This window comes from Macaca nemestrina, chromosome 7 (assembly GCF_043159975.1).
Source record: "Macaca nemestrina isolate mMacNem1 chromosome 7, mMacNem.hap1, whole genome shotgun sequence".
In the NCBI taxonomy this organism is placed as follows: domain Eukaryota; kingdom Metazoa; phylum Chordata; class Mammalia; order Primates; family Cercopithecidae; genus Macaca; species Macaca nemestrina.
Genome location: NC_092131.1, coordinates 26241250 through 26268328, shown reverse-complemented (window position 1 = coordinate 26268328; position 27079 = coordinate 26241250). Strand labels below are relative to the sequence as shown.

General features: G+C 41.3%; 2 long non-coding RNA genes across 5 annotated transcripts; one reads left to right on the top strand and one right to left on the bottom strand.

Annotated features, from left to right (window-relative positions):
* The first annotated feature begins 370 nt into the window (after window positions 1-370).
* LOC105467630 (uncharacterized) lies at window positions 371-26128 on the top strand. 3 transcript variants are annotated; one of them, XR_979049.2, is made up of 3 exons: window positions 371-454; window positions 2040-2101; window positions 25707-26128. It is a non-coding gene; the product is annotated as an uncharacterized lncRNA (long non-coding RNA). The 3 variants fall into 3 exon arrangements; XR_011625348.1 differs by lacking the exon at window positions 25707-26128 and adding an exon at window positions 21809-21860; XR_011625347.1 differs by lacking the exon at window positions 25707-26128 and adding an exon at window positions 7410-7505.
* Window positions 450-12355, bottom strand: LOC105467629 (uncharacterized). Of its 2 annotated transcripts, none has more exons than XR_979048.2 (4): window positions 12261-12355; window positions 6500-6577; window positions 6007-6073; window positions 450-516 (listed from the first exon to the last, which is right to left on the bottom strand). It is a non-coding gene; the product is annotated as an uncharacterized lncRNA (long non-coding RNA). The 2 variants fall into 2 exon arrangements; XR_979047.3 differs by lacking the exon at window positions 450-516 and adding an exon at window positions 4233-4685.
* Window positions 26129-27079: the final 951 nt, after the last annotated feature.

Here is a 27079-nt window from a genome sequence, read left to right as displayed (position 1 = left end):
ATTTTTTAGCTTAGAACTTCAAACACACCTTCTTCTTCTTAAGTTACTGCTCTCAGGTGCATCTACCATTCATGATGCCTTTTATTTTTTGTATTCTTGATGCTTTGACCCCTGAGGCCTTGCTGACTCTCGAGGGACTGCCCCTTCCAGGGCTAGCCACTTATTTGCCCTTGAGCATCTGGAGCAACCTTTTTACATGCAAACCGACCAATCCAGAGCCCACACTTCCAACCACCTCCTCTGTTGCGCCTTCAACACTCCGTGTCACAATCCCCTGCCCTAATCACTGCAGAGGCCACATGCCAGACAGGTAGGGACAGCCCCTACACCAGAAGCCACTGAAATTATTCCAATTAGCCAATCCGAAATCATTTACCCTGTCTCACCTGTGCCCGGCAGCAGAAACCACAATAACTTGCGCTTCTCCGTGTGGTCTCCTCTCATCTCGAGATCTGTGAGTATAACAAACTGTCTCTTCAGTGGCAGTCATGTCCTGATCTGTTGGCCTTGCCATACCTAAATAATAATCAAACCTATATTTTAAAACAGTTTTCCTTTTCTAAAGTAGAATCCAAATGAGACAATATCTGAAAAGATCTCAAAGGGTAAGCACGGATGTGGATGTGGCCAAACAGGATTGAATGCACTGAGCTAGGTGAAAAAAATCATTTAAACAATCTGGTTTGTTTTTAAAATCATTTTTTAAAAAACCTGATAGTGCAGGATATTACATACAAGTGGAAAATGTTCAGACCATATATGTCCATAGAACATATACCTACAACTTCCGCAATTGGACCAGAATGATCAGGATTTGGTCGGCATGACTGTCAGCTTCCCGAATTTTCAGTCCTACCTTCAACTCGGAACCAACCAGAGAAAGCCAAATATGCTCCCCAAAACAATCAGTCCCACAGAATGCCCCTCTTCCAGTCAGCTGCCTTCAGCTTCTCTGTGCCAGCACCTCCAGTGAAGGCATACCTAAACTTTCCCTTTCTTTCACTATAAAGTTTTCCTACTTCTTATTGAGCTGTGAGTCTCTACCAAACACAAATGATGTTGGCTGTCTCCATTGCTATCAAAAGCTCTGAATAACCTCTGTGTTTGTTCTCAGTCTTTATTTTCACTCATGCTTTAATGCTTCAACATGAAATAGTGCTTCAACCACTATTTCTTCCTTTTTTTTTTTTTTTTTTTTTAATGCTGTCCTGCCCTGATTTGCCCTGTACCAAAGCAATCTTCCTCAGTCCCTTGCCTCTCTTCATATAGGCAGAGCTACCCTCTCCTACCCCTTGTAGCCCTGGTCGTTATTTTGGATTTTCTGCTGAAACCTAGTTCATGTTGCCCAGGCTATATGACTTTATTTTACTTCATATTTAGTGATAATTATCATAGCAACACTTTCCTCATGGCTTACACCATACCCTTATATTTTATGTGTTTATTTTCAGTTTTTTAAAATTTTACTTTAAGTTCTGGGATGCACGTGCAGAACGTGCAGGTTAGTTACATAGGTATATGTGTGCCATGGTGGTTTGTGGCACTTATCAACCCATTATCTAGGTTTTAAGACCTGCGTGTCTTAGGTATTTGTCCTAATGTTCTCCCTCCCCTTGCCACCGACTCTGTGACAGGCCCTGGTGTGTGATGTTCCCCTCCCTGTGTCCACGTGTTCTCATTGTTTAACTCCCACTTATGAGTGAGCACATGTGAATGGGAAGTTTTCACCATGTTGACCAGGCTGGTCTCGAACTCCTGACCTCAGGTGATCTGCCCACCTCAGCCTTCCAAAGTGCTGGGATTACAGGTGTGAGCCTCTGCGCCTGGCCTGTCTGTTCTTAATGTACAGTCTAAAACTGGACTCAATACATTTACCCGTCAAACTGATTCCTTTTCCCAATTTCCCAATATGGGGTGGATTCTATTCCAACTCCTCTTTCTCCTTACAAAGTTGTAGGCATATTCCAATAACCCTCCATATTTCCTCCATTTCATAGTTCTAATTAGTTACTAACTTCTTCTGATCTTTGTTCTCACAGACTCATCCTTTCCTCTCCATTCCAACAACCATCTCCAGTACTTGATCACCATCATATAACTGGTAGGTATCTTTAGATTTTTCTAACACCTAATCAATATTTTGTCAGTTAACATGATATAAAATAACATTTAATCACTTTTTTCCCTTCTTCAAGGGGAGGTAGCTTCTTAAAACAGTGGTTTTTCCAATCCTGACTGTACATTAATAACAGACAGGCTGGGCGCAATGGCTCACACCTGTAATCCCAGCACTTTGGAAGGCCGAGGTGGGTGGATCACCTGAGGTCAGGAGTTCGAGCCTGGCCAACATGGTGAAACCCCCTCTCTACTAAAACTACAAAAATTAGCTGTGCGTGATGGTGCATTCCTGTAATCCCAGCTATTTGGGAGGGTGAGGCAGGAGAATCGCTTGAACCCGGGAGGTGGAGGTTGCAGTGAGCTGAGATCATGCCATTAAACTCCAGCTTGGGTGACAGAGTGAAATGCCGTCTCAAAACAAACAACTACCAAACAAACAAAAACAAACAAACATAACAAAGTTCCATACTGTACCAAGCAGTCTTTGTGAGTGGGATCCAGATATGTGTAATTTTGAAAAGCTTCCCCAGGTGATTCTCTATGTAACTAGAGCTGAGAACCATCATCAGATCAAGCCGAACTTCTGTTAGTCTGATACGCAAGGCTATCAACTTACTGGTCCCAAAAATGGAGAACTCTTTTCAACGTTTCTCAAACTTCTTTGATAAGACTAACATGCAAGTGCTTGATAAATCTCATCTTCTCTTGGCTCTATCTCGGAATGTCTCAACGCCCTTTACTGTACAGCTTTGCAGACAGTGACTAGGTTTTTCCAATCACGGTCTATACATACATCTTCTACTTCAGTGTCTATACAATGTCAGGAAAATTATCCAGACTTAGAAATAAGCAGAGATTACTGCATGTTTAAGCCCTGGTCTTGGCTTGACTTTCTATCCACTGGACTATTTTACAACTCCAGTTCTCTAAGGGATGGGTCTGGGAAGTTGCAAGGTAAATCAAGTGCTCCAGGTGATTCTTATGTTTAGGGATGGTGGGAGCTGTCTGCAGAGTATCTTGCAGCTTCCCAAATTTTGATGTGCCTACTAATCACCTGGGGATCTTGTTGATGTACGCGATTCTGATTGAGTAGGTCAGGGAGCGGGTGCTGGTGTCTGCAGGTCTAACGAAGTCCTAGGTACTGCTAGTGGTTGTCAGTCCATGGGCCACAGTTGAGTAGCTGCAAATGCCCATTGAAATCACCTGGGGAGCTTCAGCAACTACTGTGGCTTTTGCCCCATCCCTGGAGATTCTAATTTCATTAGTATCAGTGCAGCTTGGGGATCAGGAGTTTAAAAAGCTCCCCAGGTGAAAGCAATTTGCTACCACGGCTGCGAACCAATGTTGCGTACATCTACCTCTGTGCCTGCTTTTACTGTCATGCTGTTCTTCCCATTTGGATACCCCTTCTTTTTCATCTTCATTAAACCACACCCTACAAGTTCTACCAAGCTCTGAAGAGGACTTCCTTTTCCAAGATGACTTCCTTCCTTAGCCCAACTTATACTACTTCTCCCCTAACTTTGATTTTTAGCATAAATGCATACAATTTATACTACATTATTATTTGATAATTTATAGGTGCCTTTTAAGATATGAATGTTTCCAAGTTGTGTACTCTGAAACTTTGCTATAGGACTTTTCAGTGACTAGGTTTTCCCAGTCACTGTCTATGCATACATCTTCTACTTCAGTGTCTGAACAATGTCAGGAAAATTGAAACTTAGAAATAAAAGGGATTACTGCATGTTTAAGCCCTAGTCTTGGCTTGACTTTCTGTGGGCTGGACTGTTTTACAATTCTGTAGGGGCACAGGTTAATTTGTTAATTTTGTCCCGTAGAGATGCAAATAATAACCTGTCTCTTGGAAGTGCTAACCCCAAAGGTTGTGGTAAGACATTAGTCAATTTCATATGTAAGCCAGCAATCTTATTCTAACATTCATTTATTAAAATGGCTATATACACCTCACTTGTTCCTTCATTAATTAATGAGTTGAATAAAACCTTGGCATATCATTCACATGAGAGTCCTGATTTTACCTTTTTAAAAATGTTTTAAAATGCTGAAATGCTTAAGTAGGAGTTTAATCAATGCATTGCGAAATTAATTGATGAAGCAAGTGATAAAGTTTTATTTCTGAAGAGACAATACATCTTGCAAGTGTAAAACAGAATAATCAGTACATGAAATAACACGTGAAAAACCCTAAGTAGTAATAATTTCAGACAGCAACAAGCCATGCTGATTTGGATGTTCTTAGTCACGGATTATGAGGGTAATCACTCAACAGACATCTTCAATTGCTTTTCTCCTTCCTGTGCATTTCGTCAACGAAAATAGAGGTTCAGAATGATATGCCAATAGTGGGAGGAACCACAGCAATGGAATCAAACAATCAGTTCAAATCTTGGCTCTGCCCTTAGCAGCCGTTCTCTGTAAATTGGAGTTAATAAATCCCTATGAGAAGTGTCTGGTATATAACGGGTGCTCAATAAATGTTAGTACTCTTCCTCATGAGCATCTCCGAGGATAAGAGGTGGACAACTGCAACCTAGATTGGAAACCTGAGTTATGGAGAAAGAGTTAAAATGACTTAATACTGTTTATAGAGGGCCATAAAAACACCATCTGCTAGCTCTAGCCGGTTAAGCTATTACAAAGCTGACATGCACTAATGCTGCACTGATAGGAAAGGAATGGCCAAGGTTTTGCTGTTTCTATCATTATTCGACGAGCTGCCATCTCGGGACCAGTCGCCAGTTTACCCATCACATAACCTGGTTGTTCAACGTTTAAAGATTTATTTTGGTCCTTAAATATTTATACTCTCCCCCAACCTTTTATTGCCATAGTTACTGCTGAAGAAAAAGCAAGACTCAGGAGGTTACTGTGTGGTACATCAGCAGTTCTAGGCTTTATCGTTAGATTGGGGTATGTTTTATGTTGAATTAGACTCAGATGAGTGGATTAATATTAAACTCTCATTTTGCATGATGAGGCGAGATGTGCCTCAGAGAAAAGGATAAGGTCTATTCATTTTCATATTATCAGTCAGTGAAGAAAAGGCCGCTTGCACTGCAGTGCACATTGCTGAGCCAGAAGTGAATAGCAGCAGATTCTGGATCTTGGCGGGGGGCGGTTTGCCTCCAATAAAGTGTGTAGCTGAAGTTTGTCCCAGTGGTAGAAATGAGCTCAATGATTGCTCCTGCTGCCTCTCATCACACCTGCATTTGGATCCTTGGTACCCATTAGGCATAATGATGGGCTGATTCCACATCCCTGGGACATTTGGCCTCGTTTGGATGATTAAAGAGAATGAAATATATGTCCCAGACACCTGCCAACTTGCAATAATAATAGCCTGTATTTACATAATATCTTTCTCTAAGGATCTCAAAGTCCCTTGTCTTTGAAAATCTATTTCTGAGAGGGAGGGGGAGATAATCTCATTTCTGTTTTGCAGAGTTTTAGAGCCATGGTAAGATCTAAATATTTGGTCATTTTGGTAACTAATCTGTGTTCCAAACTTTGCTGCATATTGAAACCAACTGGACAACAAATATGGATACCCAGCTCCTAAGCCTAGGCATTCTCATCTAATTGCTCTGGGGTTGGGGGTGGGTGATCACCTGGGCATCAGGATTTGTAAAAGCTCCTTAAGTAATATGAATGTACAGAAAAGCCTGCGGACCACATAGGTAAAGGCATTTGGTCTGAGACATTTCTGCGAAGTATTAGCAGTAGGAAACATTCACATGGCTGAGCTATTAGAATTACTCTTCCCCACTGGGTTTTTCATCCTTTTTGCTATTTTCATTGTGGACCAACCCTATTAATAAGGAAGACGGACATTTAAAATATAGCTCAATGCCAGAGTTCTCTCACCTTCAGCCAACAGTAGGTTAGGTCAGATCATTGTCTTCCAGTAGGAACTGTACTTTGGTAGAGGAATCTAGAGAGAAGATAATTAAATCAACATGTAACTGGAGTTTTAAAAGATGACAAGAAAAAAATCATCCCCTGGGAACTCTATATACAGCTGTGTGTGTAGCAAATATTTAGGAACTAGCATTCCATTCAGTAAACTGGTGTTTTAAGGAGGGAAAACGTAAAAGGCCTTTTAGTGACGGTGGGGGAAAGGATTCCACAAGTCATGCATGAGTTTAACAGGGGTTTGTGGTGGTGTGGCTGGGGGACTTTTATCCTTAAGCTTATTTGTTGTTCCTGGACTTTCACAAAGATGTTCAGGCATAGCAGAGGGTTGGAAAAGCCAAGAAGCAACCAGTATGTCCTTGCATTACTGCTGGTGATTCAACTATGACTTCTGGTGTGGGACCAACTTCCCTCGAAAATGTATGGATCTGATGGTGACAATTACAGGGCTGTTTTCTGGAAGCAGCTGTTGCCCGCGGGGAGTAAGACTGGCTTCTCACATGTTGAGCTGCCTTTCCATCTGCTGAAAGGAAGAGGAAAGAGAAGTCAAAAACAGAACTACAAAAAGTGGAACCTGCACAGAAACAACAGAAAAGAGAGGAGATGATGGGAGAGAAGGCAATAAAACCTTAATTAGTTACCAGGAAGAGTTCATTCTCTTAGTGTCTTTGGCACTAAAGATAAGTCATGTCCTCCACCGCCACTAATGGAAAGGAAATGAAGTGATGAGAAGATGCATTAGGGAAGCCTGGATCTGGGCCAGCTCACTGGTTCCATGGGCCCCTGGAAGACCCTAGTGTCTCATGACTCTCTGACTGTGTCTCAAGTGAACAGTTACCTCCTTGTTATAGTCCCTTTGGTGCCCCTTAAGTGTTAGAATATTTTCAACTTAATTCTGGAGGCACGAGGACATCCATGGACATTTAGAATATCTGAGCAATTCTCAGCAGACATTAGGTGAGTTTGTTGTAGGGCGTCCTAGTTTCCCAGGGCTGCCCTAACAAATTACCACAAATTGGGTGGCTTAAAACAACAGAAATTTATACTCTTGCAATTCTGGAGGCTAGAAGTCTAAAGTTAAGGTGTCAGTGGGGTCGTGCTCCCTCAGAAGACTTTAGGAAAGAATCCTTCCTTGCCTTATCCCAGAGGTGGCTTCTGGCGATCTTTGGCATTCTGTGGCTTGGAGCTATATTAGTCCAGTCTTCGCCTCATCACTGTCTTCCCTGTGTGTTTTCCTATGTCTTCTCTTCTCATATGCACCAGTCTTTAGATTTGGGGCTCACCTTAAATTCAGGAACACTTCATTTTGACACCCTGGCCTAATAACATCTAAAAAAACCCTGTCTTTTTGCCAGGTGCCGTGGCTCACGCCTGTAATCCTAGCACTTTGGGAGGCTAAGGCGGCCAGATCACCCAAGGTCAGGAATTCAAGACCAGCCTGGGCAACATGGTGAAACCCTGTCTCTACTAAAAATACAAAAATTAGCTGGGCGTTGTGGTACACACTTGTAATCCCAGCTACTCAGGAAGCTGAGGCACGAGAATCACTTGAACCTGTGAGAGGGAGGTTGCAGTGAGCCCAGATCACCACACCATACTCCAGCCTGGACAACAGAGCAAGACTCGTCTCAAAAGAAAAAAAAAAAAAAGACTTTCTAAATAAGGTCACTTTCTAAGGTTCCAAATGAACATTAATTTGTTGGAGGGGAGCAGACACTATTCAGCTCACTACAAAGAGAAGGAGTTTACAAGAGAAAGAAAGATTGATGTATGGATTGAGAGCAGGGACTAGAGCTGTGACTAACATTGGTTGTTCATTAGAAACACCTGGGCAAGGGCAGCCTTTAAAATCTCTAGCCTGGCCCCAGCTCCAGATATTCTCAATCAATCTGGAGTGGGACCTGATTAACATAAACACTCTTAGGTGCCCAGCACATAAGGTATATGGATGAAGGATAAAGAGCAGGTTGGTCTAAAAAGTAATAAGGAGGAATGGTGACTCAGGGGGCAGGAGGAGCCTGGAAGCCAACATGCAGCATTGAGATGCATTCAGATTTGATTTGGTAATGTCTCCTGAAGAACGTGGGTCTGCAGGCTTTGAAAGACAAGTTGCCAGTTTGAGATGTCAAGTCTAGACTTGTAGGATTTCTTCCGCAATATCTTAGATCTGTGAAAATGGTAACTAGCTCAAAAATGCACATGGTGATAATGACACAGAATGTGGGATGAATTCTGATCTGAAAAATCTAGAATGTGGAATTGACTTACCTAAGAGGACCCTATGAATGAATGTTCCTACTCAGGAACTAGGTCGTGTTCTGAGTCTCGTTTGCCCAGTTGTACATACGCTATGCTCTGGAGTGATTCTGCCATATTGTAGGGTTCTATTCTGGAGGCTAGTTGGACACTCTTCTCCACAAAAAAATTCAGGACATTGTTCTAAAGCTCAAGCATCTACTTATTTTTATTTTTTGAGACAGTTTTGCTTTTTCGCCCAGGCTGGAGTGCAGTGGCATGATCTCGGCTCACTGAAACCTCCGCCCCCCAGGTTCAAGCGATTCTCCTGCCTTAGCCTCCCAAATAGCTGGGAATACAGGCACCCGCCACTAAGCCTGGCTAATTTTTGTATGTTTAGTAGAGATGGGGTTTTGCCATGTTGGCCAGGCTGGTCTCGAACTCCTGATCTCAGGTGACCCACCTACCTCAGCCTCCCAAAGTGCTAGGATTACAGGCGCAAGCCACCGTGCCTGGCCAAGCATATCTACTTCTAAAAGAGCTAACTCACTGCCCAGTATCCCTCGTTAATAGTGAGATCTAGATTAGTACTTAGCCTTGTCACTTAGTAGTTGCATGACCTTGGGCAGGTTACTTATCCTTGTTTTACAGATGAGTTTATTAATATCTACCTTCATGGGTTATTATCAGGATTAGATTGTTATGAGGTCTAATAAACATTCTTTTTCTCTGTCTCTTCTCCATCCCAGATGACAAATCTGTTTTTTTTTAAACAAATAAACACTATGGATTATTGAACGACATATGCTACTGTTGTTTTAAATAGCAATGAAATTATAATGGTACTAACAATAGCTGACATTTTCTGAGTACTTTACATGTGCTGAAAACTTAAAAATATTTTGGCACATATAATTTCATTATTGCAATGATTCTATTACCTCATTGTAAAGGGAGATAAATAATGTATATAATGTGTAGTAGATATATAAATGATATATATTTATATGAATGATATAAATAACATATGTAACTTATATAATGTATCCCTCTTAACAAATGAAGAAATTGCAACTCAGAGACAAGAAGAAATTTACCTAAGGGTGCACAGCAATTTTGACCTAAAAATTGCACATTATCCATTCTACTTTATAATTCTCCCAACTCATTTGTGTCTTGTGTGAGGACAGGAGCCTACATCAGGCAGAGCCAGTGACCAACTCGTGGTTGCCTTTCAAAAAGTCCTTGTAAACTTAAAACTCTGTCTTCTAAAAGCCCCAATTGAAATGAATGGAGCCCTCAAGAGTGCTAAGTCTTTATTTGTATTCACAAATATTGTGTCAACATTTTCATTTTAGAGTGTGAATTATAAAAAATGATTGCTAATTAAAAAACAAAAACAGGTAACATTCCATTAGTGTTTCATGAGAAAGCACAGTTTCATGAGAAAGCCTCATCATTCCTGATATATTTTTAGGCTATTTATATAAGTAGAACCAAAGAATCTGCAGATCCACAGAGCTGGTAAACCATTAAGAAATGGGATAAAAGGATATAAAAGGAGCATCACCTTTCAGGGGTTAAAGTAAATCAGTTTTGAAATCTTGGCATAAAGCTTTATAACCCAGGTATTGACATATAAAATGTCATATTGTTTTTATAGTCATATAACAGGTAATAAAAATACCTAGACTGTCCCTGGCACATGGTAGGTGCTCAGTAGGGGTCTATATCTCTAAATTGATTAAAAGGAAATTAGGAATGAATAATGCTTTACGTAACTCCCAAAATAAATACATCAAACAGGATGTGGAGTTAGGGGGACAGACCCCAAAAGGATACAAACAGAAACAAATAAACCTAAGTAACTAATATTTTCATTGCCTGTTGCACACAGCAAGTCAGTATACTGAGACACTGGGTTTGCAGCAGAGAAAGACGTTTAATCATGGGGTTGCAGAACAAAGAGATGGGAGGAAACCTCAAATCCATCTCCCTGATAAGTTTGGGGCTAGGGTCCTTAAGGGCTTTGGAGTGGGCTAAAGTATGGAGACCATTGATTGGTTAAAGAATACAGGGTAGGCCGGGCGTGGTGGCTCATGCCTGTAATCCCAGCACTTTGGGAGGCCGAGGCAGGCGGATCACCTGAGGTCGGGAGTTCAAGACTAGCCTGACTAACATGGAGAAACCCCGTTTCTACTAAAAATACAAAAATAGCCCAGCCTGGTGGCACATGCCTGTAATCCCAGCTACTCAGGAGGCTGAAGCAGGAGAATCACTTGAACCTGGGAGGTGGAGGTTGCAGTGAGCCAAGATTGTGCCATTGCACTCCAGCCTGGGCAACAAGAGCAAAACTCCATCTCAAAAAAAAAAAAAAAAAAAAAGAAAAAGAAGAAGAAAAAAAAAGAGTACAGGGTTAAGTCATGGCACAGGGAGATAAAGAAGCTGTATTCTAATGCTGATCTCCCTCCTCTGTGAGGGTCTTCAAACTGGTTGCTGGAATTCAGGGTCTGAAAAACATCTTAAGCAATCTTTAAACAAAAGCCTATGATTCTAATGTCTATAGGAAAAATCCTGTCTATAGGAAAAATGTGGATGCAAATTAATTCTAGTTATAACTATATTTCTGTCCAGAATCCAGCGTGCAATTTTTGTCCACCCTATGGGGGTGGTTTCAGTATTACAAATGAAGACCATAACCACACTGAAGGCTGAAGGGTTCCCCTTGGCCCTCTGAAGATTTGCATTCCCCCCCAAAAAACCAATCAGCTTGCAAAAGGCAGATTAATATGAGGAAACTCTTACAGTAGGTAGTCAGGCAGACATGAGCGGGGCAGGAGATGCCCCCATTTCGCAGCAACTACAGGCAACCATCAGGTGATGGTCAGGCAGTTACTAATTTCTAAAATAATAAGTGGTTGCAGCCAGCACGAGGCAAAGGCAGTCCCCCAACAGATAGAAACACCTGAAACTGTTGATCAGCAGTTTCCCAATAAGATCTCAGGAAGTGGGCGAGCGGGCTCACACATGCAGATTAAGAGGCCAAATGGCAGAGTTCAACTGGTATATGACTTTCTAGGAACATTCCACTGCTAAGGGAAGAATGCCTCAAGTGAGCATGTGTACAACTCCAGTAAACATGTGGTCCTCCCCCACCCCGCCCCAAGTGGTGGCAGGCCACTATGCGAGCAAACAGCCCACACCAAAAGAAGAATCAGGAGGGAGAGGAGTAACGCAGACCCTGGAAAATGCCAACACGTAAAATCCCAAGTCAAAAGTCAAATGGTACACTTGATCTCTCAAGTGCTCAGCCCTCTTCCAAGTGTACCTCCTTTCATTCTTGGTCTAACGCTTTCTAATAAACTTTCATCCCTGCTTTTCCCACCATCTCTCACTCTGCCTTATGCTCTTTGGTCAAATTCTTCTGAGGGGCAAGAACTGAGGTTGCTGCAGACTTGTAGGGACTCACTGCCGGTAACAAAAGGGCAGGGCTCGTGCCTGTAGTCCTATCACTTTGGGAGGCTGAGGCGGGCAGATTGCTTAAGCTCAGGAATTCAAGACCAGCCTGGGAAACATGGTGAAACCCTGTCTCTAAAAAATATACAAAAATAATAAATTTGGGCATGGTGGCATGCACCTGTAGTCCCAGCTACCCCAGAGGCTGAGGAGGATGCTCGAGCCCAGGAGGCTGAAGAAGTAGTGAGCTGTAGTCATGCCACTGCACTCCAGCCCAGGTGACAGAGCAAGACTGGGTCAAAAAACAAACAAGAAAAATTAAAAATAAGAGAAAAGGCATACAAATTTATTTAGCATGTATACATGGGAGCCTTTAGAATGAAGACCTAACCCCCTTGTATTAGTCCATTTTCACACTGCTATAAAAAACTTCCCTGAGACTGGGTAATTTATAAAGGAAAGCGGTTTAATTGACTCACAGTTTCCTATGGCTAGGGAGGCCTCAGTAAACTTACAATCACGGTGGGAGGTGAAAGGGAAGCAAGCACCTTCTTCACAAGGTGGCAGGAGAAAGAGCACGCAGGCGTGTGAAGTGTGACAGAGGCCCTTATAAAACCATCAGATCTTGCGAGAACACACTCACTATCACGAGAACAGCACGGGGGAAACTGCCCCCATGATCTAATCACCTTCCACCAGGCCCCTCCCTCAACACCTGGGGATTACAATTCGCAGTAAGATTTGAGTGCCAAACATAGAGCCAAACCATATCACTCCCGAGTGAGGTACAGAAGCTTATACATCATTTTAAGGCTACAGAAAGAATGTGCACTCAGGGCATGGCCAAGAACAAGTTATGGAAGTAAATTTTAGCGGTAAGGCAGGTTATAGGAGAAAGGAAGAGTCTTGGCTACAAAGGTGGTCTTGTTATGTAGATGAAACTTCACAGGTAGGAGTCATTAGAGATAATAGATGGTAAATGTTTCTTTCAGACCTTTAAAGGTGTCAGACTTAGTTAATCTTTCTTGGATCCGGATAGGAGAAGAGCTGACTGGATTAATGGAAATTCTCTACAGATGAAAATTTCCACCACAGAAGACAGCTTTGCAGGGCAACTTCAGTTGGCTGGCCTTGTGGCAGCCATCTCAAAATGTCCAAGGAATACATTTTAGGATAAAATATTTTGATTTCTTTCAAGGGGATGCAGAAAACATGAACTTAGGTAACTTTGGGAAATAGCATTTTGACTAGATGCTATAAGGCTAAAATGGGAAGAAGGTGTGTCCGGAATTGGTTCCTTCTGGTGGGTTCTTGGTCTCATTGACTTCAAGAATGAAGCCGCGGAAGCTCGTGGTGAGTGTTACAGTTCTTAAAGATGGTTTGTCTGGAGTTTTTCCTTCAGATGTTCAGATGTGTCCAGAGTTTCTTCCTTCCAGTGGGTTTGTGGTCTTGCTGACTTCAGGAGTGAAGCCACAGACCTTCACAGTGAGTGTTACAGCTCATAAAGGTAGTGTGGACCCAAAGAGTGAGCAGCAGCAATATTTACTGTGAAGAGCAGAAGAACAAAGTGCTGCTGGCTCAGGGGGCCAGCTTTTTCTCCCTTGTTTGGCCCCACCCACATCCTGCTGATTGGTCCATTTTACAGAGTGCTGATTGGTCCATTTTACAGAGCACTGATTGGTCCATTTTACAGAGTGCTGATTGGCCTATTTTACAGAGTGGTGATTGGTGCATTTACAATCCTTTAGCTAGACACAGAGTGCTGATTAGTGCGATTTTACAGAGTGCTAATTGGTGCATTTACAATCCTTTAGCTAGACACAAAAGTTCTGCAAGTCCCCATCCGACCCAGAAGCTCAGCCAGCATCACCTCTCAAAGGCACATGCATACTGTACTCTAGTTAATACATCTTTTTGTCAGAGTGTTGTTGAGCAATTCTGTAGTGAAACACTTGATTCTAGGACTGAACAAGAAAGGACTATATTGTAGTTAATGAAAGCCAGGTTTCTCATTGTTGGAAAAAGAAATTATATCCAAGAAAGGGGGACAGAATCGACCTTGTGGTGCTGGAATGGAACTGGAAGTATCAGTATGAACTCATGGTTTCTAATATGTACATATATAAGTTGATAAATATAAATAGGCGTATATGCATGAATTAGTATATAACATATATTTTCCTACCAGGTCTACCTAAAGGTCCAGGGAACAATAATACTCTGTACAAGTGAGGACTCATATCTTGGTTTCTAAATCTCATTCTTTGACAAAAGAATTTGTAACCACCAGACAGGTTCTTCTTGCCTGTTGCACAGACAGAGCTGATTTATCAAGACAGGAGAACTGCAAGAGAGAACGAGTTTAATTCACACAGAGCCAGCTGTACAGGAGACCAGAGGTTTGTTATTACTCAAATCAGTGTCCCTGAAAACTCAGGGATTAGAAGTTTTTTTTTTTTTTTTTTTTTGAGATGGAGTCTCACTCTGTCACCCAGGCTGGAGTGCAATGGCACAGTCTCAGCTCACTGCAACCTCCGCCTCCTGGGTTCAAGAGATTCTCCCGCCTCAGCCTCCTGAGTAGCTGGGACTACAGGCACCTGCCACCACACCTGGCTAAGTTTTATATTTTTAGTAGAGATGAGGTTTCACTGTGTTGGCCAGGCTGGTCGCTAACTCCTGACCTCATGATCCGCTCCCCACCCCCAGCCTCCCAAAGTGCTGGGATGACAGGTGCGAGCCACCGCGCCCGGCCAGGGATCAGAGCTTTTAAGGATAATTTGGTGGATAGGGAGTCGGAAAGTGGAGAGTGCTGATTTGTTGGGTTGGAGATAAAATCACAGGGAGTTGAAGCTCTCCTCCTGCACTGAGTCACTTCCTGGGTGGGAGTCACAAGACTAGATAAGCCAGTTTATTGATCTGGATGGTACCAGCTGATTCATCAAGTACAGGGTCTGCAAAAAATCTCAAGCCCTGATCTTAGATTTTACAATAGTGATGTTATCCCAAGGAGCTATTTGGGGAGGTTCAGAATCTTGCAGCTTCTAGTCACATGATTCGTAAACCATAATTTCTAGTCTTGTGGCTAATTTGTTAGTTCTGCAAAGGTAGTTTTGTCCCCAGGCAGGAAGGGGGTTTGCTTTGGGAAAGGACTGTTATCATCTTTGTTTCAAAGTTAAGTTCCTCCCAAAGTGAGTTCAGTCTGTGCCCAGGAATGCACAAGGACCGCTTGGAGGTGAGAAGCAGGATGGAGTCAGTTAGGTCAGATCTCTTTCACTGTCATAATTTTCTTAGTTATAATTTTTGCAAAGGTGGTTTCAAAATTATGGCTCCTCATTTCAGAAATGATTGATTCTAAGGCTGGGGCACAGAAATACAAAATGAGCCTGGAGCATCTTAACAGTATCAGAAAGTAAAAAAGTTCTAAAAAAATAATAAAAAGGTGAGGCAGTGTCACAAATAAGCCAACCTAAAAGAGCTCCCAACAGCTAAAGTGGACAATTTGAGCAACATAATAGGTAACAATAATATTGAAACTGCTTTTGCAAAATTATGACAGTAAGAAAAATCTGACAAAGCTGACTCCATCTTGCTTCTAACCTCTAAACTGTTCTTGTTCATTCCTGGACATAGGCCAAGCTCACTTTGGGAGAACTTTATAATTTAAGCTTAAATCAAGAATGATGATAGCCATTTCCAAAAGTACCCACTTATTTATTGGGTTTGAAAATATCTTTATTGGCTGGGTGCGGTGGCTATGCCTGTAATCCCAGCACTTTGGGAGTCCGAGGTGTGTGGATTACCTGAGGTCAGGAGTTCGAGACCAGCCTGGCTCACATGGTGAAAGCCTGTCTCTACTAAAAATACAAAGATTAGCTGGGTGTGGTGGTGGACACCTGTAATCCCAGCTACTCGGGAGGCTGAGGCAGGAGAATCGCTTGAACCCGGGAGGCAGAGGTTGCAGTGATCCGAGATTGGGCCACTGCACTCCAGCCTGGGCGACAGAGTGAGACTCTGTCTCAAAAAAGAAATCACCTTTACAACACTAATAAAAGTCCGCAAGAGTAGGATTATGAGAGGGGCATGAACTCTGCTGAGATGCAAGTGTAGTTAGAGGATATCCACCACTGTAGCCAGAAGACATGAGATTTGTAAACTCCTCGAGTGCTCCTATATATACCATCACTATTGTAAAACTTAAAATTGGTGTTTGAGGTATTTTCCAGACCCTTCATTCTGAGGAACCAACTGGCACCACCTGGACAGGTAACCTATACCGAGAAACTGGCTCAGCTGGTCTTGTGATCCCACCCAAGTTGTCAGTTGTCCAAATTAGGGGAAGCTGATTAAAGAAACTACTAGAACTCTGTATTGTTTTTGTAATATTTTTATAAATTTAAAATTATTTTAAAATAAAATATTAAGAAACATTAATGGGATACTTGGATATCAGTAGAATAAGCAGTAGGATGGGAGTCTATTACTCAAATCAGCCTCACTAACAGTATTTTATTTTAAAATAAAATTTATAAAATATTATTTTATTTTATTTTAAAATAAAATTTATAAAATATTATTTTATTTTAAAATAAAATTTATAAAATATTATTTTATTTTATTTTAAAATAAAATTTATAAAATATTATTTTATTTTATTTTAAAATATTGGAGTATGAACCATTTTTGTTCTTTTTCCTCTTTAAAACAGTAGAACAATATTTTGATTAAAATAAAAAAATTGAAAAAAGAGAACTATTAAAAAACCTTAAGAATAGAAGGTTTTAAGAATCAAAATAAAGATGAAAGATTCAGCATCTAATACACAATGTTTACCAGGCATTAGACATTTTTTTCATCTTTGTTTTAAAGACGTTTGTGGAGATTAAATGGTATAATGCATGTAAAAATGCTTTGAAAGACGTAAAACATGCTAGCTATAAATATCATTGTTCTTTCTTATAATCCTCATCTTCTTGTTCATGCAGTCATTTACTAGAGCTAATTTTATTTGTTTAAATTTTAAGCTGTTGCAGAGAAAAATTATAGGAACCTTGGTTTAAGACAGATCTGCCTTTCATACCATATAGTAGCTGCACAATGAATATATATTCAGTAAATTGAATGAATGAATATGAACGAGTCTAGATTCTTTTACTTACTTGCTTTGTCATCTTTAGAAGTTTAACCCACTGAAGAGTTTTTTTTTCTTATATATAAAATAAGGGTAATATCGCCTGCTTTGAAGGGTTACTGGGAGGGTAAGGGATAGGAATGTATGTCCTACGTCAGTGTCTGGCACTTAGTCATTGCCATAATCTTCATCCTCTTCATTGTCATTGTTATCCTTATCCTCATTGTTTTTATTCTCTATTCTCTTCAGCTGCTTTCTTTCTTTCCTTTGGATTAAAATATTGTATCGCTCCATCTTCCCTTTGTCAAAAATCTTACCTCTGCTTTAAGATCCCTCTCATGCAGTCTTTCTCCACCGAATCCCGTAATCTTTCATTCCTACCTTTCCTGCGGTTTATGATGACATGCACAGATGCATGTGTGTGTTTCTGTGTGAAGGTGTATTTGACTTAATCCTCTTTACACTGTAAATTCCTTGGGGTAACATTTTTGTTTCTTACCCGTTAGTCTATCGCCTGCCACAGAGTAAATGTTAAGCCATGAATCTACAATGAAAGGCAGACCATGTCTTTGTGGCTTAGTATTGTTTTTCCTGAGCTGATTTTTGTGTCAGGCATATAGTAGGCATTCAATCAATATGGGATTCAATAAATAGTAAGTTGCCAGTAGGCAGAAGTCTTTCGAACGTTGAATCATTTTTGTATCCTTTTTATTTGTTCAGAGCAACCGAGGGCATCTTGCTGGACAGAGGGCTGTTCTATCCCTCAGTAATTTCTGTTAATATAAATTCATTCTTATATATTTGGACCAGCTATCTTCACTATTGTCTGAAGAGCAGCACTCATGTACCTCTGTGGCTTAATCCTCACTTCCTTGTCAGCTTCAGTTCCCACCGCACCTTGAACCTTAGTGTTCACCTCAAGTCCCAATTCATTGGATTGTTTACAGATTGCCAGAGAAACTCTGAACTCTTATTATATAAGCCTTGGCTCATGTGTTTCTCTTGTCTGGAACATTTTGCCTCCCATTCTTGCCTGTCACCTTCTAGTCACCTTCATAGGCAGCTTAAAGGGTACCTCAATGAATCCCTGATGTCCTTCTGTTCTTTCCTTTTCTGCAGCAAATTGCTTGTTACTTTATCCAGCCTCTATTTTATCCTTACTTACAAGGCAGCTGTTAACTTGCTTATGTCTTTTCTAGAACAGAGGTTCTTATACTTCAATGTGCATAGGAATCACTGAGACAACTTATTAAAAATGCAGATTCCTGAAACGCAGCCCTTACCTAGGCCTGTCACCATCACAGTGTTGGTCCAAGTGAAATTAAGGAGTTAATAATGAAGGTTCCCAGGGCCCATCTCAAATGCAGGGAATGAGGATCTCTGAGGAGAGGGTCTTCATTTGTAACAAACATCTTTGAATTGCACTTGGAGCAGTCCCAGGACAGCAATGAGCACGCTTGGTCACCAGAACCTCATGAAGTCTGGCCCTTGTGGGCCTGCAATCAACGAAAGGGACATATATGAACATCTTCCTGTCAAGCAACAAAATTATGACTCAGGTCTTTGCCAAATGGAAAAGGATTTCTAAATACTTGAGGAGCGAGGGAAGTCATTTTGTGGAGAAATGGGAGACAGGCCCCAAGCCCAAGTGAACCTCAGCCTCACTTCATTAGCAGAAGCTGCTGTGCAGCTCCTGTCTCATCCTACTTAGAAAATAAGAGGACCTATTCAGGTCACATGGGTTAATGGGAAGGCTAATATAGGTGGCAGTAATTGATGATTTGCTAGATCAAAGTCCTTTAAGCCAGGCAATAGAGATGACCCTTGCTTATTGATTATCATCCAATAACTTTAATTTATCCCCAATGTCCTTAGGGACAGACAGAGAGCAGCTGGTTAGGAAAGGGGCTTTAAGAAGGTTGGTAAGTTATTCTTGAAGAAGTTACAGGCGTCAAGCCTGGGCACGCAACTTCCTTCCTTTCAAGTGTGCTTACAAGAAGGAGAGAGGAAATGAAATGGGCTTCTAATTATTTAAATTGGACCTCACTCTGCTGAGCAGTGCATTAGCTAGCATTCTTCCTCCATGCGAGCTGTTGGTTAGGCCAGGAGAAGGAGATTAAACATGTCAGCAATAGGTGTGGAAATAATTGGGGGCAGTAATTGGGAAAAATCCGGGTGCCTGATTGTGACTGCTGTCTAGTTCTCTCTTTCAAAATCTGAATTCACATTAACGTGTTGATGACCTCATCCAAGCTGGATGGAATTTATTAACAATAGAAATAATTACAAAAGGACTTGTATTTAAATAATCAAATGACAAACCACAACCTCAAAACACTCCTCTAGAGTTGCAAAGTGGATACATGATTCCTGTTTCCATACAAAAGACCCTCATTTCTTAGTTTTAAAAAATGTATTTTTTATTCTTTCCCAGTTGTATTCAGGAGTAGGTCTCATATCTGGTTTTCCAATTTGATAGCTTGGATTTACCCCACAGCTGGAAATTTTGAGTGGCAACAAATATGTTTATAGGTTGTTTAAGAATCTTTGGTATATTTTCTGTTGTGTAGGTATTCAACTACAAGTTAGTTTAATCTGAATTTTATTTCCCTAAATACAATTCTTTTTTTTTTTTTTTGGTTCAAAGATAATTAACTATTCAAATACCAATGAATGTGTATGTTGTGTGTGTGTAGGGGGGTAGTTTATGAAAGCGGAAATTAGCAGTCATGAATGACCACTGATGTCTTAAATAAAAAAGTTTACCTAGGCTGGGTGCAGTGGCTCATGCCTATAATCCCATCACTGTGGGAAGCCAAGGTGGGAGGATGCCTTGAACCCAGAAATTTGAGATCAGCCTGGGCAACATAGGAAGACTCTGTCTCTACGAAAAAAAAAAAAAATTATCCAGGTATAATGGCAGGCACCTGTGGTCCCAACTACTAGGAGGTTGAGGTAGGAGGATCGCTTAAGTCTGGGAGACTGAGGCTGCAGTGAGCTGTGATTGTGCCGATGTAGTCCACCTCTCCAACTTGGGTGACAGAGGAAAACCCTGTCTCAAAAATAAGAATTACCACATATATAGTTTATAACTATATATATATAAAGTATATAAAAGCTATATAAACTATATATCTATATCATATATGTGTGTGTGTGTATGCGTGTGTGTGTGTGTATATATGTGTGTGTGTGTATATATATATAAGTATATGTGTGTGTGTGTGTATATATATATAAAATTCTGTTGCCCAGGCTTGAGTGCAGTGGCGTGATCTTGGCTCACTGCAACCTCTGCATCCCAAATTCGAGCAATTCTCCTGCCTCAGCCTCCTGAGTAGCTGGGATTACAGGTGCATGCCACCACACTCAGCTCATTTTTTTTTGTATTTTTAGTAGAGATGAGGTTTCACCATGTTGGCCAGACTGGTCTCAAACTCCTGACCTCAAGTGATCCGACTGCCTTTGGACTCCCAAAGTGCTGAGATTACAGGTGTGAGCCACTGTGCCCAGCCTTTTCACTTCATTTTCAAGGCTCAGAATTCTCCCCTTTTGAAATTTCGTTCAGTGAGGAAATTGATACCAATGATTTGCATTTTTAAAAGTATTTAAAATGATATCTTACATGAATTTAAAAATCTATCTCGTGTTATAGAAATTGAAGCATTTTGGGTTCAGAAAGAGGCATTATTTTGGGGACTGGGAGGATCTTCCTAGCTAAAAGATTATGGAGGGTGTATTCGCCTATCCCACTTGTGGGCGTGGTGCCCTTGCCTTTTTGGCTAAGGCAGGAAGGGGATATTTCAGGCTGATGCTAATGATGACGCTATCTTACACTGGCTTGGCACTCTAGTTATAAGTTGAATTTGCATCGATGATCTCATTACAGACCTCCATCAGTCCTAGCAGGAAGTCAGGACTAATATTTTAGCCTTGTTTGGCTGCAGAGGAAATGAGGCTCAGAGAGGGTGTGATTGGTCGAAAGTCAAATTGTGGAACTGGGACTATGATCTTTCCAAAATGAGCCAGCCCTGCCCTCTTCTTCCTTCCTTTCTCGCTCCCTTCCTGCGCTAAACCTCTACCACGTGCCACACAGTGCACAGGCACCAGGGATTTCCATGAGCTTCCCTTCAACCTTGCGTATAAAGCAAACTTCCTGTTCTGAAGGGGCCTACAATAAATTAAAGAGGGGTAAACACAAAATCAATTAAGGGCACCAAAGTGTTAGAGAGGCTATGTTACAAATATTTACAGAAAGTAGTGTGAGAAGACAAGGGGAGTATTAATCAATTGCATATGGGACTAAGGGAAGAGGGACTGTGATGCTTCAGGAAAAGCTTCATGAGACAGTAAAGTTCCAGCAAAGTTTAAAGTAAGAACAGCCACCAGACAGACCTGTAGTTAGCCTTTTTGCAAAGTGCATTTCCATGAGAAACTCTGTGCAGGGGATTACATGGCCAAATAATAGCATGCACTACGGTATATCTGACATTCCTAATTCTTATTGGGGTTTTGAGTACCCCGGGAAACCCTTCAAAAAGAAATGTTTAACTTTTGTCATCTAGCCAACATGTGGGATTATAGAGCTTTAAATACAAAATTTTAGAGAAAAATTAAAAATTTTAAGTAATGTAATGTATTAGGTATCTTTGGAAAGGACTAGCTAATAGCTTATGTCCACTTGCAGGCAGATCTTAGCAGGCTGCTGAGATTTGCCTGTGGAAAGTGCAGAAGTGAAGTGCAGTGGAGACCACGCCCACTCGGATGGATAATAAACCTTAAACCAGATAAACTAGAACACTGACAATGTTGCTATCTTATATATAAAACATGGAGCCATCCCAAGAAAGGGACTCATGGTCCAAGAGTGATATGGGAGAGGAGGAGGGGGAAAGTCAAAGGTATGTCTTGATTTTTAGTTCTTGCATCTGGCAGCGCGGCTAACTTGGAGGCAATGTTGAAGTGGAACCCCAGCCCTAGAACGATGAGGGAGAGGTTGCTGGGGGAAACGATGTGGAGGGCTTAATCAAGGCCAGAGGTTACTCATTTTGGGATGCGAACATCCCCTCTTCCTGCAAACAAGGCTCTCATCTCCTTTCTTTTGCAAGGTGAGTCAGTTAGACAACAACCTGGTGACTATCCCTTCTGTCTCCAAGGAGAACACCAGGTGTGTCCCTTAATTTCAGTATTTGTCTATCTCCCCCTCCTCCTTTTTCAATATCCATTCTGAGAAGTGCTTCTTCTCCATGATATCTAAAACAGACTGCAGGCTTCTTGCTGTAATTTTGTATCATTTTCTTCCAAGATCCCTTCATATTACACATTTCTTCCATCAGAGTGGAAACGTTTCCATCCTCTGAACCTATAATGGTATTTGGTACACAGTAAGGACTCAGATTTATTAAGTAAAAATTTGAATGCCAGCTTTGAAAAGAAACAGACCGTTAGGTGTCTGTTTGGTAAACAGACACCAAACAGTCTCATTTGGTAAACACGCAGATAAAGGACGAGGAACAGCTAGGAAAGGGAACTAAGCTTTACCATGCTAAACCACATGTTATTCACTTTTCCCAGAACGCCTCCTTTAGGGTTTATGGTACATCCCATGAATGGGTATTATAATATCATCACACCATTTGGCAGATGAAGAAACAGAAGGTCAGAGAAGTTTCACTTGTCTTAAGTCATCCAGGCACCAAGCACAGAGCTGGGACGTGTACCTGGTATGTGAGGCTGAGCCACGGCTCCATCAGTTTAGGGTCACCAAGAGGATATTGATCTCAGTGTCAGGAGATTGGAATCTGCTGCAGATCTTATCACCAATTAGAGTTAGATTCTTGTTATGTAATATTTGAGTATAGAGGTAATCGTGGATTTCTTCTAATTTCTTCTTTCTACTTACTTGGCCTATGTTAAGATTTCCTCCTGAATATGACAACATTAGGTCACATGGAGGGTTTCTTCTGAAGGCTGAGGATTACATAATGCAATTTTGTTTAATATTCCCATTCTGCACTGAATTTGTCTGGGTAAAATGCATGAATTTTAGATTTCAGAAATTGAGATCTAGGCTCTTTTGAGATACTTGTCTTTCACTAGATGGCACTGTTGTATTAACTTTACTTATTTCCTAGCTTTGGTTTAAAACCTGCAAGAGTATATTTCCTGTGATACTGTAGTTATCCAACTATCCAGACTTTCCAGGTGTTGGTACAAGGACAGTGTAGGGGACAAGCAAATATTGTGTATACATCTTTTTAGTATGGGTCCTAAGTCCTAGTTTAGATTTAAGGATTGTAATAAAATACAATGGGCTCTCAGTATTTGCAGGTTCTGCATCCATGGATTCAACCAGCCAGGAATGGAAACTATTAAATGGCAGGGCACGATGGCTCCTGCTTGTAATCCCAACACTTTGCAAGGCTGAGGCAGGAGGATTGAGCTCAGGAGTTTGAGACCAGCCTAAACCACATGGCAAAACCCTGTCTCTACTAAAAATACAAAAATTACCTGGGCATGGTGGTGTACACCTGTAATCCCAGCTTCTTGGGAGGCTGAGGCAGGAGAATTGGTTGAACCAGGTAGGCAGAGGTTGCAGTGAGCTGTGATTGCGCTGCTGTACTCCAGCTTGAGTGACAGAGCTCTGTCTCAAGAAAAAAAAAAAAAAAAAAAGAAAGAAAAAATTAAACAACACAAAAAACGAACAAAAATAACAATAAAACAAAAAATAATACAAGTAAAAAACAATACAGCCTAACTGTTTACATAGCATTTACATTGCATTAGGTATTGTAAGTAATCTAGAGATGATTTAAAATATATAGCAGGAAATGTGTAGGTTATATGCAAATACGACACCATTTTATATGAGTGACTTGAGCACCCATGGATTTTTGTATTTTCTGGGATCCCGAAACTAATCCCCCTCAGATACCAAGGAATGACTGCAGTAGTTGGTGGAGCAATACGTTAATAGCTGGATTCACTGACAGACTGAAAAATAATGTCTTGCTGGGCATTACGAAGCAAAATAAAGTCTCACTGGGATATGGGAACTTTAGAGAAAAGGAATAGAAAATATAGTTGCTTTAGCTCATAAATATAATCTAACTGCTCACTTCTGTAATCTCCATTACAGACCCTCAGGACCACGTCACGGGGGCCAAGCATTTTCCTCTTTTAACTTATTCATATGCTAGAGATCGTTAATGGAGGGTTTCTCAATCTTAGCACAATCAGCAATTTGGGTTAGGTAACTCTCTGTTGCAGGGATGGTCCTGTGTTTAGGATATTCAGCAGCATCCCTGGTCTCTACCCATTAGATGCCAGTGGCAGCTTCCTCTCCCTTCAAGTTGCAACAACCAAAAACGTCTTCAGTCGTGGCCAAATATCTGGTGGGGAATAAAATTGACCTCAGTTGCGAACCACTTCTCTAATCCCTGTGGAGATTTGCCACATGAAGTCTTTTGCTTGGGGACAGGGAGAGTGACCTTTATTGATCTGACCACTGGAATTGGGAGCGCAGGGTCTTCCTATCTCTAGAGTTTCCAGTAAGATGGTTAGACTGCCAACGTGATTGGATTGCATTTCTAATGAGTCGAGCTGCCAACATCTGTTTGTGGTAATTGAGCACAGCTGTGATGCTGGCTTGGCTGACGCCTCCACAACCTTTCCCTGCCCCTGCAGGTATTTGAGCTGCCCCGAGCCATCCTGTCCCATCAACCTCTCTCAGGAAGATGCCGGCAAGGTCATTGTGTTTGCTGAGAATGGTATCAATCCAGACAGTCTCCTAGATTTGATAATGCTGCATGGATTGGGACACAGTGTTCATTCTTGTAAACTGCCTCAGAGGCACAGAAAAAAAATACGTGTACTGTGTAAAAAGGCCAAACACAACCAATAATAGCAACAACACCGACAACTCATGTATATTTAGCTCACATGTGCTAGGTCATAAGAGCTTTATCCAAATAATTTCATTTATTCCTTATAGTAAGTTTTTAATGTGGGTACTATATCAGTCACTTGTTACAGCTTAGACAAAGATAGCAAGAGGTGGAAGTAGAATTTATACCCAAGCAGCCAATACCAGAGCTTACACTGTATCCGTACCATGTGGACTCAGTTTTCTAAATTTTATTTTAATTTTATTATGTTATATAGGCACATATTTGTTCATAAGTAACATAACATAAAAGTCTGAAAGCAAACATACCAAAATATTAACAGTCAGTTTCTTTCTGGGTGGTAGCATTAGAGGTGAGTTTTTTTTGGTCTCCTTTAAACTTTTCTGTATTTTTCAAGTTTTCGTATTAAGTGTTGATTATTTTTTATTAGAACTTCTATAGGAGTTTTAAAAATATATACGTTTGGGGGAGTTTTATAGGAAGAGTGGCAGTGAGCTAAATGGATATTTGAGAAGCTGGGTCCTCCTGATTCTGGGGACAGAGAGAGCAAGTCGACCACCTGGGGGCTGATGCCCCTTATGGATGTGCCAATAGCCACTGTCTAGCTGAATTTACATTAAACGACATTACAACTTACCCTAGGGCATTGCAAACTTGGTGGGATTCTAGAATTTCTCTGAATAAATTTACATTTTAAAAAAGTCTAGCTTGCTATTGCAAGACCATTTTTGTCTAAGGACAGCCTTATGGCAGTCTGTGTTCAGGTGTACACTCGTCCTGATGCCATTCCATCCCAAAGGAGGTTAAGCTGATGGCTGACTTTGGCCAAGCTGTGGGATGGCTTGTGGGAGACGTGTGATTTCCTGGCAGTCAAGTCACAGCTTCAGCTGCAATAGCTCCCATCCTTCTTCTGTCTCCACGGACAGGGTGAAGACCTCTCCTGGCTTCTCTAAGGCTGGCCTCGGGAGTTTGGACCAGAGTGTGGGACCACCCAGAAGACACACCCACACAGATCTCTCCTTGCAGATCATTCTAGAGAGAAGCTGCCTTGGGGGTGAGAACAGCATTCTTGTCTGAGGTCTGCTTAAAAGCCTCACACTCTTTTTCTTTTTCCCTAGAAACCTCATTACTTATGGAGCTGGCTAGAGGGAATGATAGCATTGGTTTTGCGTAGAATGGAAATGGCAAGACTGGTAGGTCTTGTCCGACCTCATCCTCCTGGAAGTGGCGGAGGCTTCTGGTAACTACCAGTTTGACTTGGACTTGGGGTGCCAATTCAGGGATGAAAGAGTCTGCCTCTCCTCCGTCATGGCCACCCAGCTCCTTCAAAGGAATGTGAAGGAGCAAAGATGTGGGTTAGCATTCTTCTCATGAAAGGCAGAGGTGACCAGAAAAGTAGGAAGCTACTGGGAGGCAATAATATTTTTCAAAGACACATTATTCTCATTAATGTAAAACCCAGCAGAGCCCCCAGTGGCTCCAGGTGTGGCATTAACACCGTGTCTTTTAACTCAGTCCACTCACTCTGTCCCTTACTGCTGCTGACTAATTAAAACCATAGGGAACTCAAACCCTATTCTTGGCAGTCTGCTTGGATTTCCCAGGTTAGTTCCTGCCCTTGATCTTCCCTAAATTGCTCCTACACGTTGTATGCACATTCAGATTCAATGCTCTATCTTTCTTTGCTGATCTCATGTGCTATCTTGGGCTTGGGCATATTTAGTTTCTCTGTTCTTAACACTCAGTTCTCCCTAAGATGCCATTGCTAATAATGGAATTGCTCTATTGGGGCATAAACATGAAATGGTTTAATTTTTTTATTGAACTTTCAATCATGTTATGACAAATGCCTTTTTCAAATTCTGATGAGAGATTCTGTAATTTCCTGGCCATTTTTAGATGTTAAAAGCCAAGTCCCTTTGAAACATTAGTCTTTAATATGATTTAAATCTTATCCCCAGAACACGTCCCTTCCCTCACCTGGCATAGGCTTGACCCATTGCCTGAGGTCTGAGGCTCTTCTGAATGTTTTTCCACTTCTCTCACCCAAGCACTTTGGTGGGATTGAGTGTGGGTGGGGAGTGCCTTCATTAAATTGCCATCTCTTCCTTCTTTCTTTTTGGGATTAACTTTGCTTAGGTTGGAGGGCTTTGGGGGTCTGGGAGGAGAAGGTGGAGGCAGGTTCATATCAGGATAACATGAGATGCATATCATGATGGGGAGGTGGTCTTGGCTATCTTAAGACTCAGTGTGATTTTACCTCCTTCTGATGACCTCTTTATGGCTGGTAAATTGAACA